Source organism: Haliotis rufescens, unplaced genomic scaffold, assembly GCF_023055435.1.
Source record: "Haliotis rufescens isolate VD_foot unplaced genomic scaffold, xgHalRufe1.0.p SCAF_6, whole genome shotgun sequence".
Classification (NCBI taxonomy): Eukaryota; Metazoa; Mollusca; class Gastropoda; order Lepetellida; family Haliotidae; genus Haliotis; species Haliotis rufescens.
This window is the reverse complement of record NW_025964334.1, coordinates 44,833,929-44,843,699: the sequence shown is the minus strand read 5'-3', so window position 1 is coordinate 44,843,699 and position 9,771 is coordinate 44,833,929.

The window sequence follows — 9,771 nt, the reverse complement described above, 5'->3', positions numbered from 1 at the left end:
AGTCCAACTAACGTTGAAGAGTGGGAGCGGTGCTGGTCGCGGCGCTGTCGTGATGGTCACGTTGTGTTGGATACAATGATAAACAGAACACCCACGCATCTTGGTGGATGCAACGTTCATTACATCTCCCCAAGAAGAAAAGTGAAATAGCTTCTTTCGTGGCTGCATTATAATAATGAAATCTGAGTAATGAGTACACTGAAGATGCAATAAAGCATGTGGTGATGGGCACGTCCATCAAAATTCACCATCGATTAAAAGTGGTTATTGTTTAGGAAGGATGCCAGACATATGCACGGGCCATTTGTAGTGTGGCATGCCTACATTCATTCATAGACTTCACGAACATCAGCTGCACGAGGCCGACAAGTGTTGATGGTGACTGACTTGATGATGATGGCGAACTTTCATGACAATACCAGTAAATATCAGTGTGAAAACAATATGTGACAATACGTAGTGACAATACGGAGCAACACGTTAATATCAACATCGTTCAAAGGAAATAGCAGAGACACGGACCGCACGGTGAGGGAATCGTCTCATCGGACTTCGTGAATGTAACAGCCAACATCAACTATTACTATACAGCTGCTACATTCACGAAGTGCGCTGATAGCTAGCATACATTCAACTCGGACAGCTCATAACTGATATATTCACGGACATTTATATTCACGTAGTACGCAAATAGCTCACAACTGATATGTTCAGCTAACAATACATTCAACACTGACAGCTAACAACTGATATATTTACGAACAATTGCTAATGTACGAAGTGCGCAGATAGCTGCTAACAACTGCTACATTCACGAAGTGCGCTGACAGCTATCAATACATTCAACACTGACAGCTAACAACTGATATATTCACGAAGTGCACTGACAGCTATCAATACATTCAACTCTGAAAGGTAACAACTGATATATTCACGAAGTGCGCTGGCTGCTAACAATACATTCAACACTGACAGCTAACAACTGATATATTCACGAAGTGCGCTGACAGCTATCAATACATTCAACTCTGACAGGTAACAACTGATATATTCACGAAGTGCGCTGGCTGCTAACAATACATTCAACTCTGACAGCTAACAACTGATATATTCACGAAGTGCGCTGGCTGCTAACAATACATTCAACTCTGACAGCTAACAACTGATATATTCACGAAGTGCGCTGGCTGCTAACAATACATTCAACTCTGACAGCTAACAACTGATATATTCACGAAGTGCGCTGGCTGCTAACAATACATTCAACTCTGACAGCTAACAACTGATATATTCACGAAGTGCGCTGGCTGCTAACAATACATTCAACTCTGACAGCTAACAACTGATATATTCACGAAGTGCGCTGGCTGCTAACAACTACTACGTTCACGTATTGTATGTAGCAATTCACTATTACGTTTGGTGATCCCTATGGAAGCGATTGATCTGTAATACTGATGTTCAGAAACGTGTCCATAGATGTTTGTGAAGAAATAACCACCAACACACACCGTATGAGACACACGCACCCACACCACATGGGCCTCCTCCACTGGTAACAACTATAAAGTCATAATAAACATATTAGTGGTGTGTTTACGCTCGTGGACACTACCCCGTCTATGTTGCTAATAGAATAAAGCAGAGGAAATAAAATCAAGCGTAGCAGTGTCAACCGGTGTTTCATGTAGCCAGATCAATTTAGCGCCTCCCGCTTGTCTATTCATACTCTCGGAGATGTGAAAAAATGAGAGTAGTGGGACTCTTAAGCGAGGCTAAATTAAATGAAAGGGTTAAGATTTGCAACAAGCAAGAAGTTGATATCACATTTAATTGCGTTCTGAAATGAACGTATTTTGTCTATCAGTTGAAACATGAGACACGTTCCGTTCAAACCATGTTTCTATTGGACGCCATCAGACCTTTGGGCTTCTTTAACATTATCAACAACTCCACGAATATCAAAACATATTTCATTGATTTTCACAATCATCTATTAACAACACTTTTCCATATAAAAATGAAACATCACTTCTCCCTATGGACGTATAAACGTAACTTTTCCCCCGAAGATGTCTGAACATCACTTCTCCCCAAGAGATGTCTGAACATCACCTTTCCCCAATAGATGTATGAAAATCACTTCTCCCCAAGAGATGTCTGAACATCACCTCTCCCCAATAGATGTATGAATATCACCTCTCCCGAATAGATGTATGAACATCACTTCTCCCAAATAGATGTATGAACATCACTCCTCTCCAAAAGATGTCTGAACATCACCTCTCCCCAATAGGTGTTTGAACAATACCTCTCCCCGAAAGGTTATGAACATCACTTCTCCCCAATAGATGTATGAACATCACCTCTCCCGAATAGATGTATGAACATCACCTCTCCCCAATAGATGTATGAACATCACCTCTCCCCAATAGATGTATTAACATCACTTCTCCACAAAAGATGTCTGAACATAACCTCTCCCCAACAGATGTATGAACATCACTTCTCCCCAATAGGTGTATGAACATCGCTTCTCGCAAACACGTGTATGAAAATAACTTCTCCCAAATAGATGTATGAACATCACCTCTCCCGAATAGATCTTTGAACATCACCTCTCCCAAATAGATGTATGACGTCACCTCTCCCCACTAGATGTATGAACATCACTTCTCCCCAAGATATTTCTAAACATCACCTCTCCCCACTAGATGTATGAACATCACTTATCCCCAATAGATGTATGAACATCACTTCTCCTCAATAGATGTATGAACATCACTTCTCCCCAATAGGTGTATGAACAATACCTCTCCCCGAAAGGTTATGAACATCACTTCTCCCCAATAGATGTATAAACATCACCTCTCCCGAATAGATCTTTAAACATCACCTCTCCAAAATACATGTATGAACATAACTTCTCCCCAATAGATGTATGAACATCACTTCTCCTCAAGAGATTTCTGAACATCACCTCTCCCCAATAGATGTATGAACATCACTTCTCCCAAATAGATGTATGAACATCACTTCTCCCCAATAGGTGTATGAACAATACCTCTCCCCAAAAGGTTATGAACATCACTTCTCCCCAATAGATGTATGAACATCACCTCTCCCGAATAGATCTTTGAACATCACCTTTCCCCAATAGATGTATGAAAATCACTTCTCCCCAAGAGATGTCTGAACATCACCTCTCCCCAATAGATGTATGAATATCACCTCTCCCCAATAGATGTATGAACATCACTTCTCCCCAATAGATGTATGAACATCACTTCTCCTCAATAGATGTATGAACATCACTTCTCCCCAATAGGTGTATGAACAATACCTCTCCCCGAAAGGTTATGAACATCACTTCTCCCCAATAGATGTATGAACATCACCTCTCCCCAATAGATCTATGAACATCATCTCTTCCAAATAGATGTATGAACATCACTTCTCCCCAATAGATGTATGAACATCACTTATCCGCAATAGATGTATGAACATCACCTCTCCCAAATAGATGTATGAACATCACTTCTCCCCAATAGGTGTATGAACAATACCTCTCCCCGAAAGGTTATGAACATCACTTCTCCCCAATAGATGTATGAACATCACCTCTCCCCAATAGATCTATGAACATCATCTCTTCCAAATAGATGTATGAACATCACTTCTCCCCAATAGATGTATGAACATCACTTATCCGCAATAGATGTATGAACATCACCTCTCCCAAATAGATGTATGAACATCACTTCTCCCCAATAGGTGTATGAACAATACCTCTCCCCGAAAGGTTATGAACATCACCTTTCCCCAATAGATGTATGAACATCACTTCTCCCCAAGAGATGTCTGAACATCACCTCTCCCCAATAGATGTATGAATATCACCTCTCCCCAATAGATGTATGAACATCACTTCTCCCCAATAGATGTATGAACATCACTTCTCCTCAATAGATGTATGAACATCACTTCTCCCCAATAGGTGTATGAACAATACCTCTCCCCGAAAGGTTATGAACATCACTTCTCCCCAATAGATGTATGAACATCACCTCTCCCCAATAGATCTATGAACATCATCTCTTCCAAATAGATGTATGAACATCACTTCTCCCCAATATATGTATGAACATCACTTCTCCCCAAAAGATGTCTGAACATCACCTCTCCCAAATAGATGTATGAACATCACTTCTCCCCAACAGATGCATGAACATCACTTCTCCCCAACAGATGCATGAACATCACTTCTCCCCAATAGGTGTATGAACATCACTTCTCCCCAACAGATGTATGAACAACACTTCTCCCCAATAGATGTATGAACATCACTTCTCCCCAATAGATGTATGAACATCACCTATCCCCAAATGATGTATGAACAACACTTCTCCCTAATAGATGTATGAACATCACTTCTCCTCAAGAGATTTCTGAACATCACCTCTCCCAAATAGATTTATGAACATCACTTCTCCCCAATAGATGTGTGAACATTACTTATCCCAAATAGATGTATGAACATCACTTCTCCTCAATAGATGTATGAACATCACTTCTCCCCAATAGGTGTATGAACAATACCTCTCCCCGAAAGGTTATGAACATCACTTCTCCCCAATAGATGTATGAACATCACCTCTCCCGAATAGATCTTTGAACATCACCTCTCCAAAATACATGTATGAACATCACTTCTCCCCAACAGATGTATGAACATCACTTCTCCTCAAGAGATTTCTGAACATCACCTCTCACCAATAGATGTATGAACATCACTTCTCCCCAATAGATGTATGAACATCACTTCTCCTCAATAGATGTATGAACATCACTTCTCCCCAATAGGTGTATGAACAATACCTCTCCCCGAAAGGTTATGAACATCACTTCTCCCCAATAGATGTATGAACATCACCTCTCCCCAATAGATCTATGAACATCATCTCTTCCAAATAGATGTATGAACATCACTTCTCCCAAATAGATGTTTGAACATCACTTCTCCCCAACAGATGCATGAACATCACTTCTCCCCAACAGATGCATGAACATCACTTCTCCCCAATAGGTGTATGAACATCACTTCTCCCCAACAGATGTATGAACATCACTTCTCCCCAAGAGATGTCTGAACATCACCTCTCCCAAATAGATTTATGAACATCACTTCTCCCCAACAGATGCATGAACATCACTTCTCCCCAACAGATGCATGAACATCACTTCTCCCCAATAGGTGTATGAACATCACTTCTCCCCAACAGATGTATGAACAACACTTCTCCCCAATAGATGTATGAACATCACTTCTCCCCAACAGATGTATGAACAACATTTCTCCATAATAGATGTATGAACATCACTTCTCCCCAATAGATGTATGAACATCACCTCTCCCCAAAAGATGTATGAACAACACTTCTCCCTAATAGATGTATGAACATCACTTCTCCTCAAGAGATTTCTGAACATCACCTCTCCCAAATAGATGTATGAACATCACTTCTCCCCAATAGATGTATGAACATCACTTATCCCCAATAGATGTATGAACATCACTTCTCCTCAATAGATGTATGAACATCACTTCTCCCCAATAGGTGTATGAACAATACCTCTCCCCGAAAGGTTATGAACATCACTTCTCCCCAATAGATGTATGAACATCACCTCTCCCGAATAGATCTATGAACATCATCTCTTCCAAATAGATGTATGAACATCACTTCTCCCAAATAGATGTATGAACATCACTTCTCCCCAATAGATGTCTGAACATCACCTCTCCCCAACAGATGCATGAACATCACTTCTCCCCAACAGATGCATGAACATCACTTCTCCCCAATAGGTGTATGAACATCACTTCTCCCCAACAGATGTATGAACAACACTTCTCCCTAATAGATGTATGAACATCACTTCTCCCCAACAGATGTATGAACAACACTTCTCCCTAATAGATGTATGAACATCGCTTCTCCCCAATAGATGTATGAACATCACCTCTCCCCAAAAGATGTATGAACAACACTTCTCCCAAATAGATGTATGAACATCACATCTCCCCAATAGATGAATAGATGTATGAACATCAGTTCTCCCCGATAGGTGTATGAACATTATTTCCCCCTATTAGATGCATGAACAACACTTCTCCCTAATAGATGTATGAACATCACCTCTCCCCAATAGATGTATTAACATCACTTCTCACCAATAGATGTATGAAAATCAACTCTCCCCAAAAGATGTATGAACATCACTTCTCCCCAAGAGATGTCTGAACATCACTTCTCCCCAATAGGTGTATGAACATCACTTCTCCCCAAGAGATGTCTGAACATCACTTCTCCCCAATAGATGTATGAACATCACTTCTCCCAAATAGATGTATGAAAATCACTTCTCCCCAATAGATGTTTGAACATCACTTCTCACCACCTACCCGGTACAGTACCACCCGCTACCCGATACAACATCATTCTCGTTCCCTTGCAGAGTCCTTGTAACGCCGAATTTGCATTGACTCCCCCCATAAAACATCCTCCCCCGCCTCCATGCAGAGTCAATGTAACGCCAGGTTTGCATTGACTCCCCCGTGAAAAACCCCCCTTCCTCGCCTCCATGCAGAGTCCATGTAACGCCAGGTTTGCATTGACGCCCCCCTTAAAACATCCTCCCCCGCCTCCTTGCAGAGTCCATGTAACGCCAGGTTTGCATTGACGCCCCCCTTAAAACCCCCTCCCCCGCCTCCATGCAGAGTCCACGTAACGCCAGGTTTGCATTGACTCCCCCGTGAAAAACCCCCCTTCCTCGCCTCCATGCAGAGTCCATGTAACGCCAGGTTTGCATTGACGCCCCCCTTAAAACATCCTCCCCCGCCTCCTTGCAGAGTCCATGTAACGCCAGGTTTGCATTGACGCCCCCCTTAAAACCCCCTCCCCCGCCTCCATGCAGAGTCCACGTAACGGCAGGTTTGCATTGACGCCCCCCTTAAAACATCCTCCCCCGCCTCCATGCAGAGTCCATGTAACGCCAGGTTTGCATTGACGCCCCCCTTAAAACATCCTCCCCCGCCTCCTTGCAGAGTCCATGTAACGCCAGGTTTGCATTGACGCCCCCCTTAAAACATCCTCCCCCGCCTCCATGCAGAGTCCATGTAACGCCAGGTTTGCATTGACGCCCCCCTTAAAACATCCTCCCCCGCCTCCTTGCAGAGTCCATGTAACGCCAGGTTTGCATTGACGCCCCCCTTAAAACATCCTCCCCCGCCTCCTTGCAGAGTCCATGTAACGCCAGGTGTGCATTGACGCCCCCCTTAAAACCCCCTCCCCCGCCTCCATGCAGAGTCCACGTAACGCCAGGTTTGCATTGACTCCCCCCTTAAAAAACCCATCCCCCGTCTCCATGCAGAGTCCACGTAACGCCAGGTGTGCATTGAATACCAACCTACCCGTACAACCCCCTCCCCCGGCCCCATGCAGAGTCCATGTAATGCCAGGTTTGCACTGAATCCCATCCCCCCCCCCCCCTCCCCCCCCCCACCCCAACACACACACACACACATGTCCACAACGTCCTCCCCGCACCCCAGCAGAGTCCTTGTAACACCACGTATTCATTGAATTGACCCCCCCCTTTACACACATACACACATCGTTACAACTCATTCCCCTTGTAGAGCCCTTGTAACGCCGGGTTTGCATTGTCTATGCGCGTGCCTTGATCTCTCTCTCATGCTTTGATCGCCGAACTTCAGAGCAGCCAAAAGTTCTCCTTAACACCTCTCCATTTAAATTTAACACGTCCCGTAATAGACGTCTATTTCCATACGGCTTAAGAGGATTAAACGCCATCAATGACGACACCGTGAGTCTGTGTGCAACTCTATGGCACTTATCGTATCGTTTTGCTGTCTACTTTCACTTTCTACGTACCTTCACCAAATTTCAGAGATCGTTAGCTAACTTCAGTGTTGGATCTCATGATTATTTGCAAAGACGCTGGTTTAATCACGCAGTACCACCGAGTGTAGCTGCCTGAACGGTGGCCAGTTGACGTGGACGAATGTTGCAGGAGAGTGAAAGACAACGTACATGTGTAGACCAGATGCAATCTCTTTGTGATTCAAAACTCTTCAGTTTCATTGAATCCACATACGAAGTTGTATTTCCCATTCTTGTACACACTCACCTACACACAACATGCTCAGCAACATTCCAGACATACAAACATACAACAGAAATTCAGGGGCTAATGAATACTCGGACACTCGGAGTCACTTTGCCTTGTAGCTCACTGAAAATTTGTTGAAACATTTGTTGCAGCATTAAGTACATTAGTTGTGAGATGGGGTTTAGCGCCGCGTCCAAAATTACTGCACTTATATAGTGATGCCCAAGTACTTGTGTATGTGACTGCTTGTTCTAGTTCCAGACTTATGCCGGTTTTGTAAGTGCTCGCCCACTGAGATTGCATATCCCTCTCAGACACAGTATACTGACCCCGAGCAAACCAGTGGTTATTTTAGCCCTAAATGCCGAGCGCCAGGCAGGGTAACAACAAGTATTATTTTTTAACGTCTTTGGTAAGACGCGGCCAAGGATCAACAACTAAACTTCCGTTCTTCGGGCAGACGCTCTATCCACGAAGGCGCCTTCCTGCTATGTACTACACAGCCACACATCACTGGAAACACACATTGCTTAGTACTCCACAGTTACCTACGGAAGCGGTCCCTTATATCAAAAGGGTAAACAAGAATATGCAAATATAAATGCAGAAGTTTCCATGCAACAAAACAACATGGATATTTTATCATGAATAATTCAAAATCAGGGTGCAAAAAATCAAAATACGTCACCACATACGATATTGTTATTACATGTCAAATTCCATAACGATACATGCAAGACTACGACTGAATAATGGGCGAAATGGACATTGGAGTACATCTGCCATGGTGTCAATGGAGTTTTGCCTTGGAGTTTTGCTACATGCGTTTGTTGAGATGATATACATATAAACGTCGGACTGTAACCCAGATTTCGAAAATGCAGTGATTCTTGATACACAGGGATATGCCAGGGTCAAAAGCTGAATACGCCGAATGTACAGATATTATTCTGCAAATCACATACTTAATAATTAGAACTTTGTGAGACACTATTGAGACACTATCTCTGAGATCATCCATGCAAAGGTTGAGCACCACTTACAATTTCAAATAAAAGAGATTTCGAAGACGTAAAAGTTCACGAGGGAAGGACGACAGGTGAGCTAAATATGGATTGAACGCCATCTGTTTTAGTTAAAGGAACTAATTGTGTGTTTGTCAAAATGGTCGCATGTTGGAAGCAACTGCATCAATAAGTCAAAATGTGCTGCTGAAAAACTATCGATATTCGTTGAAAAGTTCAATATTTATTCATTTGGACCTTCTTACTCCAATAATACAAAATCAGTTTGATACAATAATTAATAAAACCTCGTTTTCCTTTATGATGAAACCACACAATTGTAGGTGAAGCCCTTGGGGGAAGCCCTCCCACGCCCCATCTGTAGTGCGGTATATCTCCCAGCTAGCCATCAATCAGGCCGTTATATGGGGTCAGTGAGGCGGGACACATCACTAACTGATCACTCAGTATTCTCGCCATGCCCGCCGATATCCGCTCATCATTACCTGCTCAGTTTAACTTTCTTCCTGTCATTGTGGAAATTACAATTGATTTCAGCTTTATCAAAAAT